This window comes from Anguilla rostrata, chromosome 2 (assembly GCF_018555375.3).
Source record: "Anguilla rostrata isolate EN2019 chromosome 2, ASM1855537v3, whole genome shotgun sequence".
In the NCBI taxonomy this organism is placed as follows: Eukaryota; Metazoa; Chordata; class Actinopteri; order Anguilliformes; family Anguillidae; genus Anguilla; species Anguilla rostrata.
This window is the reverse complement of record NC_057934.1, coordinates 51,027,795-51,040,987: the sequence shown is the minus strand read 5'-3', so window position 1 is coordinate 51,040,987 and position 13,193 is coordinate 51,027,795. Positions and strand designations below refer to the sequence as shown.

Here is a 13,193-nt window from a genome sequence, read left to right as displayed (position 1 = left end):
ACGAAAGCTTCATTTTTCATTTGATTTCACTTGTTGAGACTGATTTCAACTGTGTGTCTCCATGGGCTAAAAGGAAGACAGAATCCGGATGTTCATATATCTTCCCTATGGAATGCAAGGCTAATTAGTCACAGATTTTAATCGACACTTCACTTCATTCTCATTTGGGGACATGCCAATGGGACCACACATGAGACAAATAAAAATTTTCTCACCCTTGATAAAGAGCAAAAAAGATTGTACAAAATAATAGAAGTACTGAACTGTATCTTAATTTAAAACACGTGGAATACAAATTTTATACAAATTTAATAATTATTCAAATGAATCAGTCAAAATAACATTTTACTTTAATATATTCCCAGCTATGAATTTTAATCTTTTTTAATATCAATGAAGAAATGTTGGCATAGATTTGAAGGCATGGAGCATAACTATGCATCAGAGACTTGAGATCCCACACCTACACTGCAGTACTGACCCCAGCTTGGTTTAGGATAATGCATTGCAGTCTTGCGTATTATTTGCAGCTATTTCAAATCAAGAAAAGAGATCCAGTGAATGGTTTTGATGACACAAATAAAAGCATGGAGGGATTGGCATTAGGATTGTTATTTATTAAGCTGAAGAAGACTAATTAATACATTTTTTGTCATAGCTGTGCCATTAAACAGCATTAGTCTACCAAAAAAGAAAACTAAGAAAAGCAATGTTTTGTATCAACAGATGTTGTGCATTAAATCAGCTCCAGAGAAACAGAAGGTCAGAAAGTGTGTGAGTCAATCTATTGGACACTGTGTTTTGAACACACATGCACACACACACACATGCGCGCGCACGCGCACACGCTCGCACACACACACACATGTTCGTATTGCTATACTTGTGAGGACTTCCCATCGACTTACATTCATTCTGTAACCTCTAACCCTAACCCCAACCACTATGTGCCTAAACTTAACCCTAACCCTAACCTTAACCTAATTGTAACCCTAACCCTAACCCTAAGTCCTAACCCTAAGACAGCCTCTTGAACTTGTGGGGCCCAACAAAAGGTCCCTACCTTGCATAATTTTCCTCATCTTTCTATCCTTGTGGGGACATTTGGTTCTCACAAAGATAGTAATACATGCCCACATACACACACAAACACACACACACACATCCCCTAAAAATGATCCCACTAGTGACAAGATTGATAGAACATGCATCCCCACAAATCAGTTATTATCAATTGTAGTGAAATGAATCCATCGGGCTACCTACTGTACAGCTGGAGTACCTTGGCAGTTAGCAGACTGAATGAAAGTGGAATGTATGGATTTTCAAATATCAAGAAGCCTAAACACAAAACTACTAAATTAATACTAATTGGAAATGCGCTTTTTGTCATTAGTCTAGAACATGGTCCTCCCTTTGATATCAGAAAACAATGGTGCTAAGCACAACCCAGCTGAGGTAGAAATTTAACAACATAACTATGTTTGATGACGAAAGCTAGCCATTGAGTCAAAGCTTTGTTTTTACTAAAAAAAAAAAAGTTTAAAAATAGACACATGGTGCTGTTGGTTTTTTATCCTCATTTTTTTAGCTTCTATGCTAAGCAGGTGTAACTAAATCTGGATCAGTATAAGAGTGTGTGGATTAGGAGGAATTATTATTGAATTTGTTTGGGAAGTATCAACATATTCAGTACTACTACTCTAGTAATAATATCATTTTTAAATAATAATCAATGTAAGACCATGATTATGTACAGTACAACTGTTTTATGTTACATTTGGTAATGTAACATAAGATAATTAATTCCCCATCCCTCAGAGAAAAATCTATTGATTGCATCAGCATAATCCTGGAATTACAATACTGGGACAAGGCACAGACAAAGCAAGAGAGCCACAGACTTGCAAAGATGCACTCAGGGGATGTGATAAAACATGCCTGGCTCAGGTACAAGCTCCTTCTGGGTCAGCACACAGGGGACATTCAGTCTAACCCCACAGCGGTGCTGTCACTTCAGGGGCACTCAGTCAAATATCTAGGGATCATAATTCACATAATTCATTCAAGGCATAATGTGCCTACCTGATGACTCGCCAAAAATGCAAGTTTGTCCAGTGCCTTGGCACACTCACTTGTCTAAAAGCAAGAGGCTGTAAAGAATTTATTTAACAAATAACTATTTATCTAAGAATTAATCTTACAGAAAATCAAAAGCTCTGTGCAATATGGCATCTGCTAATGGGTACTATTCATGTCATAATAACATCCGTCAAATAGATATGCCAACTTGAAATTGAGTCCCCCTTTAGAGCCACAGATGTAATATTATTTACTATTAAACTATTTTTGTTGTAACCACATTTGTTTAAAGAAATGGTAGTAGTATGGGATGAGATTATCATTAGTTTAACACATATAACAGCTATTTTTTCAATTAAACATTATTACATTTATTCCATTTATCACTAAACTCACTTAACATTTAAGGAGAAATAAATAATGCTTGCCAAAATAAAACTCAAATTTAAGGACAAATAAATCTGGACCTATATTTTTGATTGTAATGCATTTGTTTCTCACTTTAAAAATGTGAAATTGGAACAGATGGACAGGTGACAGATCATTATTCCGTGATACCAATTTAATGCAGTGGTTGTTTTTTCTAACTTAATTGTAAGATACTCAAAAAAAAAACTTTTTTTAAATAAAGGCTTCAGGAAGCATGCATGCATGAATACTTACGAGAGGCTTCAAAGAAAAAAATATATAAGGCATTGAAGCTGCTTGAATGTGTGGTCACATAAGTGGCAAATAATTATAACAATGCAATTTTATGTTCAAACATAGGTTAAGAAAGTTTACGCATTATAATCTGCCTTTCACAAGACGCAATACCTTCCTCAAATAAATTTAATTCACAATATGAAACATAAACTTAAAAAATAAGAGATGTTTAGCCACACACGCATTAACACTAAATAGGGTAAAAAGTATTAATATTCAATTCAATTCAATTTTTTTGTATAGCGCTTTCTACAGTGAACTGTCACAAAGACACTTTACAGAGTAGCAAGAAACAGAGAAAAAGAGCAAACAGAGCAACAGGCCTGAACCCCTAAATAGCACACACAAAGAACATAAGGTTAAAAAAAAAAAAAGAATCACAGTGGGGATAAATTAGGGTGAAAAACTGCAAATTACTGTGGGCAAATGAGCAGTTGGCATCTCTTTTCGATAGGTTATCTTGAAAGGTAAGATAAGCTTGGTTTCAGCTGAGTAGAAACTACTGGTCATTTCAGAGAAGAGCCGTAGTACACTGCTCAAATATATTGATGGAAATCCAATGGGACATGAGTGTAAGGAATCACCTTACCAAACTTGGGGTCAAAAATTCCTAAATATATTCTACATATTTTTGGTTTGTATATCAAATAACAACAAATTGTGTTGTTGGGGAAAAAAAAAAAAAAACTGATTGCAACTTAAGCTAAAACAGCCAAATAACAAACTACAAATAAGCCAGCTGAATAGATTCCAGAATTGAATATTTAGTCTTACTGTCACACGCATATCATACATAATTCTATCATTTAAATTTGAAAGTCTGAGACACTTTGAATCTTTCTACTTTTATGTATAAAGAAAAGTAAGCTTTGTTCAGTGTTGAAACTGTATGGGGCCTTGTGAACAGAGAAAAATGAGGGTGGTAGTAAATTAAACAATTTAATATTCGTTAAAAATGCATGAAACACCTATCCAGGATTGTGTATTTTAAGGGACATGGTGGAAACCTTGCAATAAAATGCATCATGTAATTACTGTTCTTCCAAATATGTGTATTTACATTTAAAACATTTTTATAGTTCTAGTTTGTACTTTTCAGTGTGATATTAGTAGTAAGTGGGAGGAGAGTGGTTGAACAACCCTATTAACAGAGTGAACAGCTAGGTGCTAACATAAGTAAATGCTAGCTCTTTACATATGTCCTGTTGGCACAGGGATGCATTTTCTCCCAATTCCACCTGGCTGCCTACTGTGTATTTTATTAATATGATACTTTGTGGTGAATTGTTCCTATTAGTCAGCTGAGAAATGCTACAGTATGTGGCAAATTTCAGAAAAAATGAATGTCTGCATCTGTGAATGAGTTTCCTGTGGCTTTCCTATTTCCCATTTTATGTAAATGCTCAGCTGTTTATTGATTAGATCCTCATAAATTGTGAAAGTAAATGGCAATGGTGGTAGGAGTAAAAACATTTTAAAATATATTTTTAATATATTAACCATGGCAAGCTGAGAACCACACTGCTATGTCAGCTCCTCTGAATTTTATATTTATATGCACAGCACAAACCATTCTCTAAAAATGTAACTCCAAATTGCAAACCTATGACAGCTGTCAGGATTTATTCCATGGGCTGCACATGCCATTTCTTGGTTTTAAATTGTATGTGCTTATGGTAATTTTGCTGATCATGGTTGGTAGCCCAACAGATAATTGAGTTGTTTAGATTACAAAAAGCATTACAGGATGCCATTATCAACACAACAGCAACTGCTGTTCATATAAAACCACAATCTGAAAATGGCTGCATGCTTAAGTGTTGAAAATAATATATAAATTGTAGTGCCACTGCAGTGAGTCAGGCTAATTTTTCTTTGTTCTGTATGGCAATCTCTTGTTATATATCACAGTGAAGATGAATGCAGTTAATAGACTGTGACACAACCATTAAGTATGACTGTAATGAAAGCGTAATGGAATCAAACTCCCACAGCACTGTAGAACACTAACAGATGCAGGTAAATGTTAAAACATCATCTGGTGAGGGGCTTCATTTTTCTCTGTATAATGTCTTTGTCCTTGAACTTCTATCTGCCTCAGCTGAAATATTCATTCTGAAAGATAAAAAGATATGTGCTGTTTATCCATTTATTTTCTTTAAGGGTTATTTATACTATACGCTTGAAAGCTACTGGCAGCTGTGTGAACCTAGCCTTGTTCATAAGAAAAACGCGTACACATCTGTCCATGCTTCTTGGCCTTACAATTATATCTACATTCTTTGGCTTTCATTTTCTATGTGCTATTATTTCATATTAGAAAAGTATGCAAGAGTTGTCAGTTCTGATCTGACCCTGACAGATTACTGATGAGCTAACTTCTTGAGATCTCTTCTCTCTTCATACAATGAATCAAGTGAATTTTTTATCTGGTGTGGTGCCTTTCACAACAGGATTGTCATTGAGTGACAGCATGGCCCACAGAACAGATAGCAGAGGCAGCAGTATAAGTGCAATCACAATTAAATTATTTACATAACATAGAGTGATTAAAGGTACTACCAGGCATGGATTAAATTATTTGTCAAATTATTTTCTGGTTAATTACATGACACCTGAGATAATGTCTAAATGTATGCTATAATAATAAAACCAACATGACCAAAATAATTTTTTATTTTTAGGGTGGGTGCCTCATCCTGTTAAAGCACAGTTCTAAAGTGTGGATGGGCCCCTTTGTTTGATATCAAATATGGACCATGCCAATGAGGACTGGGAACATCAGTATCTCATCATGTGCAATTGTCTTTTCTGCAGGAGATGGCTAGGGAAAATGGTTCCCTGACAACCTGTAACTTCATGGCAAGTAATGATGTTAATAACTACTCTGGAAATCACTGAAAAAATACTCCAATTGTCAGATTTAGATTTTAACATAACATAACATCACATAATGTAAGACGAGAACAGGCCATTCAGCACAACACTGCTTGTCTATTCCTACCACTAAACTGTAAAATTTGACTTATAGCCCAAACACAGGAATCTAGTATTCTCTAATGTGTTTGGGGTATTCTTCCAGCAATATAGCTGCATATAGTGCTATTCGTCCACTACTTTATTGAAAATACTATATATATATATATATATATATATATATATATATATATATATATATATAAAATTTATCATGCATCATTAAGTCACAAATGTGGATTGGTTCTGAATTTGAGATGTCTGCTTATTTTTCATTCACATTTCTTTGTTTAAAGGTCAGTAACACTAAGGGAAGGTGATTATTTTCAAATCATGAATATGAGCTACATACTATAAGTGTGTCATCTATTGTTTGTATAGCCTACTATATTTATACAAATGAATAGTATAAATTAAAAAATGTTTGGGTAGCGCTTCCTGGACTCAAATTGAGTTTGTTTGAGGTTCTCTTTGGATGGGATACATATGGACTCAAATATATATATCAAAATCAAGGAAAACTCCAAGGCACTCTCTTTTTTAACAATTAAAATGCCTTTTTTTGACTCCCTGACGAATAGTATACATTGTTCCAGGTATTAACTTGTTCCCTCTGTCCTCATAAAATTAACATTTAATGAATCATTACTTAAAAATATATATTATCAGTTGTCATATTTTTATAATTATCATAACTCAAACTTGAAAGTTTCTGTGTTTTAATTTCAATGAAAACAGTCTCATGCATGTTTATTTTTCTCACAAATACACTGTCTGGAGTGAGAGCTTATCAATTCCAGTCACCCATATTTCCTTCACCACAGGCCCTTATCTTGGAGGCAGCTCCTGTGGCATTATATATTAATGCTTGAATTATCAAATAGCAAGCTATTTTCTGGAATAAATCAGCAGGGTAATTGTGCCTAAATATTCAATGTTATTTTGAGATATTACTTAGCAATTAAAAATATTCTTATAGCTGTGAAATATATAGAGATTGGTTTCAGGTAATTGACATATGAGGTCATTTAGATGTTCACACTTGGGCACATTGCTAATAAATATGAATTGCACAACACTTCTTAATTTAGAAAGGCAGGGAGTTTTTTGAAAACAGTATTCAGTTCTGAAAATTATGTTTTTACCCACAACTTTTCCAAAGAGGAAGGAAGGCATCATTAGCAGGTCTCAGGTCACTTTTTTCTGCTTGATGAATTACAAATAAACAAACAAACAAATAAACAAATAAATAATAGAAAGGCATCTCATTCAATTTAAAAAAGCCCCACATTCTTCCAGCTGCCACAATTATACCACTTCTTACAGTTCTTTTGCACTCTTTCTTCACAAGGACAACATTACTCAGTCACCTTTGCCAGTGTTATATGAGATTGATGAACATACAGGATCTTTGACCATGACCCCATACATCATTTTTCAGGATTTCAGACTGTACTTGTGGATTGCCCTTCAAGCAGTTCAAACCACAAATTTTTGATCTATCATGTAAGGCTAGAATTTGAGCGACCAAGTGCTGTATATCTCATGAGTGTGCAGTGTTTCAGAGACTACCACAGATGTTCTCCACTTCTGTAGGTTTCTCTGAATATGAGTTTCTGCTAAGTTATTGTAGTGTAATGTTAAATACTTTATGGAGCCTGCTATTTTAAAGCACACTTAGACCTAGTGTTTTGTGTCTTGTGGTGACACAATAAAAGATTTTTAAAAACATGACATACGATATGTAAAGTTGAGGAAAAACAAGGCCAAGTTACTTGAACAAATTCAGGAAAACATGGGTAGCTTTGCTTTCGAATATGGGAAAATGTTTAGTTTCTGTAAAATGTTGGTGGAAGTTCACTTGTAACTTGGCATCATTTTGACTTCAATAACCTGGTATGCAGAATGATTTTTAAAAATTGTGAGTGTGTTTTTTTTTCTTTTACAAGCATGTAAATGCCATTATCACTGCAAAGAATTACTGTTGGTTTGTTTGTCCCATAAGTCCCATCACACCACATTGGCTCCATTCAGCTTTTACTTAAAAAGCACATTTTCTTTCAAGCTCATGCATTTAGGCTGAATTTTAAGATGAGGCAAATGGAGTAACCCCATTTGTGTCCCCTTTAGACTGTTGATTTGAGCTGAGTGGAGACATGGTGCAATTCTTTTCATTCCACTGGGGAAGGGTTTCCTGCTTTGAAATGTGCTTCCCAGGGCTTAATCACATGGAAAGCCCTGGGGAGAGGAGCAGATATATTAGAGAATATTTACTATTGTCTGGAAAGGAATCAAGACCCCAAGAGCTGAGTTTGCATCTGAGGCTTATTAAGACACACACGCACCCATATGCGCACGCACGCACGCACAGATGCACGCACACACAAATGCACACAGACATGCAGGCATGCATGCATGCACACACAAACGCACACAGGCACGCATGCATGCACACACACACACACACACATAAACACAGATACATACACAGTGTGCTTAAGTGTAATTAGAGAAACAACAATTACTACAATCTTATCGGAACCATTACTGCAAAGGATAAAATGGACATTAACACTACAGATGTAGGTGGTATTCCATAAATTTTAGATGGAATGTTTTTCTCACAGCAAGTCATGTCAAAATTATATTTTTTTTATACCACAACTTGAATACTCAATTCTGATGGGTCAATAAGCTGTCATTTCTGTATAATGACTGCTGTTTCATACTTGATTATACCCTTCTGCACTCTGCATATCCAAATAGCCCTGTCAAAATGCGCTCTCTCGTGATCTCTTTAGGTGACACTTGGTGCCAGAAATCTGTTACTACTTCACTTACGATAATAACACAAATCATAAGTGTAGAAAATTTTCTTATTTTAGTTTTGCCTAATACAGTTATTTTCCTATTGCATAGTTAATCCCGGTGATGTCCCCTTTAACAAGTCAACTTTCACAATAAATGGCAAATACATTTCTATAAATAACCTGTACATGACTGTGACTTCCCTGGCCTGAAAAATGTAAATAGTGAGCTAGCTTGTTTGTAGTTGCTAGGACAAAGCTGTTGTCAGGCAGTCCATTGTTGGAACAATGTTTTGGTGGATGCTAAAAATACAAATATACATTATAAAATGTATTTGAACTTGGTTTTGTGGCAGTTACACAATTTATTTGACAGGTAGCCATGGTATAAGTAGGATAATGTACAGTGAGCAAGGCAGTTGTTTCTAAATAAGCCCCTTCCAGGTGATTAAGACCATAAAGGGCCTTATTTTGAAACTAATGACATGCTCACTGTATATTATGTCTTACATACTTAAATATTGCATCATGGTGGCAATAGAACTTTCACCTCACAGCAAGAAGGTGCCAAGCTAGAATCCCAGCCAAGGGATTCCGTTCTGTGGGAGTTTTCATGTTCTCCCCATGTCCGTGTGGGTTTCCGACATGTACTCCAGCTTCCCGCTGCAGTCGAAAGTCATGTAGTGGAATGAATTGTGTGTGGGGTCTATGATGGATTGGCAACCTGTCTATGGTGTATTCCTACATCTTGCCCACTGCATGCTGGGATAGGCTCCAATCCCCAGCAAACTAAAATAGTGGGCAACTGAGTGGTAAACACAGTCGTATACAAAGAAACAAGCATTTGTGTTAATTTTGGTGACAGATGAACATGGAAAACTATGTTTATGAAGATAAACAAACACGTATATTTTTATGTTAGTGTTAAGGACAGATGTTGCCTGAATGGACTCAAAATGAACTTTACCATAACCAATACATTTTTTCCCTCCAGAAAAGTTACACCCCCTCCACCTCCTTCAAAATGGAAGGGTCAATGTCCAAAAATATTGATAGTATATATTGGAGTCTGACGCTACAATGCAGACACATCAGTCAGAAAGTTAATTTGCGGTGACCTTTCTGTAGAGGATCAATACAAAATGGAGGGATCGTGGAACTGAATGAGTGTCTACAGGGACAGCAGTGTTATTTTTCTTTAGACGGGCACTGAACTATGGAATTTATATTATCGTGGATCAACACAATTGCAGAAGTATCAATAGAATGAACCAATAAAAATACATAAAAATTATGTTCCAGAGGTTCAGACTGAAAAAAATAATAATAATAAAAACAAATTAGTGTATAAACCAAAATATTTTACCTCAATTTGTTACACCTGTATTCTTAAGGTTTTCCCAATTGAAATTGTAAGTCAATTTGAATGATGTGTAGGTTGTAAATCACCCTAGTAGGTATATAAATGCTTGACAGAAATTATCGAGGGTTTTGGGGCTTTTGCAATACAGTATATCTAAGGCAGGACAATAGAAAATCAATTTAAAGGCGAACACTAACCTATTTCATATGGATGGAAGTCTTGTCATGTGGTTGTGACAAAACAAGCAATTACATAGGTAGTTAATGCCCTTTATTACAGCCATTTGAGATGATAATTATTTGAATGACAATGGAGTAATTGCATTTCAAGGAGTTTCATATTTGCAGACCATGTCTCTAGATGGCTCTTGTTGTTCTTAAAGAAATACATATAATATGTGTGCAAAAGCACATTGAAAAATGTGAGTGCTTATGTATACTGTGAATAACTGAGTGCTTATGTATACTGTGCTTTTTGAATTATGAGGTTAAAAAGCATTTATTCGCATGACCTTTCTTACTTGAAAACAAAATGAGTCACATCTGGGTTTATTTGCATTTCATATTTTCTAGTTATGGAATTTTTATAAGAATTTTGCTCTGAATTACACTAACCGACAATAGAGGTTTTACCCTGTCATAGGTCATAGGTTTGTGCCCACTTGAAAATTGCAAGGTGTCAGGCTTACAGGTTGGCATTTTATGCTTCAGCTTAAGTTAATCGTTTCTCACAAAGCAGCAAACTTTTCTTTCAAATAAATACGTTTACAAGGGCCCGACAAAGCCCAATAAGCAAACACTCCAGACACCAGTGTGAGAGAAGTATGCTCCCAGGCCTTTGATTTTCCAATATTAAATCATTTTAAAGCCATTTTTAAGGAGTTAGATTCACAATGATACAATACGTTTATCAAAGGATAAACTAGCTGGAATTTATTGAGCGGAGATAAAAATGTATGGTTATGGGTTTTAACATTAATTCTTTGATATATGTCATCCATAACTATGTTTGTCCTAAGTTGGCAAAGTCTGTGACGATACACATTTGTCTATGTTAAGTGCATGTATATAGAAATTGCCCCCAGAACTATTGTCCAAAATCATCAATGGAGTGAGAACACATCTGGTGTACCGGACCACATTGTAGATTAATGGGCAAACATGTTCAAGGGAAACCACGGTCAAAGGATAAATCAATGGCAAAGGCATGCTGGGTCCTGGAAGTCCTAAGCACACCCAGCTTTTGATTGGTGCACCCAAAAATCAGAGGCTCCCCCTTGGTCTGCGATCTCATTCTCAACCCCCTACCCCACTCACTGGTTTGTGATTGCAATCTCCCCCTGGTCCACCTGCAAATTCTCTGGCACATCCATGATTGGAACTCTGGCACCTTCTAAGGACCTAGGGATATAGGGAGAGCTTTGACTGACCTCAGTATCATGCTATTTCTTTTTTTTTTTTTTTTTTACATAAAATGGCTATACACATAGTATCAGCAAACCAAAATAGCTGTATGTAATTGTTATATATAAATGCTAGTGAGATACTAGTTTGCTATGCCAAAAGAGTTTAGTGATACAAATGACACAATTTTAGCTCAATTTTGCTTCTGTAATTCTGTCATGACTTACAGTATATAATTCCTTACAGTCACCGATAATTCCCATGGCAGTCATCATCTGAGATGTTTATTCTTCTGTACATAATCCATTACTTTACCAGGTGCCATTACGAGGGGATTATTTGTAACCTACAGGTAATTGGTCACTCCATGCTCTACTACATCAAATATCTGAATGCAAATCTAGAGTCCATTAGGAAATCATTGGACACTGTAAGCCAAACAATTCAAGCCAAGCATTTAATTTGACTAAAGATTGATATGCAAAGCGATAATTAAGTCAGTGCCATCATGCATACAACATGACCTGCAAATCAAAAAGAAAAAAAGCTTAAAGGGGAATTTCACTTTATAACACTTCTGCTTCTCATGTCTGATAGTGTCCTTCTAATGAACGTGTCGTCCTTCATTTTTCGATTAGTTATTTCATTATGTTTATATTTTACGCTGCTTTGTTGTTTTCCTTTACAAATGCAGGAAGCAAACCCAGGCAGTTTAGGGTCGAACTCGAGGATGCATATCATTGCACGACTTCTGGTGTGGGCGTACCTGCAGACAATATAAGGTTGGTCGTAGAAATAGTGTTGTATGACTACTAGCTAGCGAAACCGAAAATGTCTGAGGACGAAGGAAGTTTTGTTTTTGATCATGGGATTGTTGTGGCCTATCGATTCGAGCTGGAATACACAGAAGAAGAGCTGGCTAATTTGCAGGCTGATCGTGCGAGAGCTAGTCAGGATCGGGCTATTCTCAGGACAAACAGCAACTGGTGGTAGACATCCTATGTATCACAGACAGACGCGATAGCGTTAGCCAGCCCACATAGTTGCTACCTACCTCTAGTGGTTCGACCAACGATGGGAAAACGGTCCAGGCTTCAGACGGTCGCCTTGGTAGTCAGTGCCTTCAAAGTGGTCGCTGCATGCCCTTAGTCCTCGTTTGCGGGAGTTATGTTGCGGTGTCTGATTACATCCAGCCATGTCTGGCACAAAGTTGCATCCCGTGGAAAACTATGAAAATGTGCTTTCAAGTCAAGTTTAACGGGGGCATTATAACAACCGGGTACAATGCACCTCATTATTACACAGATATCGCATCAAACAAAAGCTAGCAGATGTTAGTTTGTTCGATTCGCTAAATTAATGGGATGTTTTTCTTCGCTTCTTCTCGATTTTGCCGCCAAACGAAATCAAAAAAGAAGAAAAAACCGGAAACCGTACTACTATGTGGACTTGCGGTAACAAAAAAAAAAAAAAAACGTTAGACATTTAAAATGAAATAACTAATCGAAAAATGAAGGGCGATACATTAATTAGAAGGACAATATCAGTCATGAGAAACAGAAGTGTTATAAAGTGAAATTCCCCTTTAAGTTTTTTTTTTATTTTAATTAAATATTAATTGAGGTCTATCAGTCGGGCAGGTTTTTAGATTCTTGCAATAAAAAACAACCAGTAATTCTACCGCCTGGAAAATACCAGATCTTCTAGTGCAACTGGCAACTGTGAGCAACCAATCAAATGAACTGCTGTTATTCAAAATTTAGTTAAACCCTGAATGAAAAACAGGTAAAGACTTGTAAGTAATTTTAGAGGCAACAAGACAGCTAATCTATTACCAATGCTATATATGTTTTTGTA

General features: G+C 35.9%; 1 long non-coding RNA gene across 1 annotated transcript; it reads right to left on the bottom strand.

Moving 5' to 3' along the window:
• Window positions 1-2,664: 2,664 nt before the first annotated feature.
• On the bottom strand, window positions 2,665-12,724 carry LOC135249508 (uncharacterized). The gene is made up of 3 exons (XR_010328718.1): window positions 12,391-12,724; window positions 11,250-11,333; window positions 2,665-4,902 (listed from the first exon to the last, which is right to left on the bottom strand). It is a non-coding gene; the product is annotated as an uncharacterized LOC135249508 (long non-coding RNA).
• Between the last annotated feature and the right edge of the window lie 469 nt (window positions 12,725-13,193).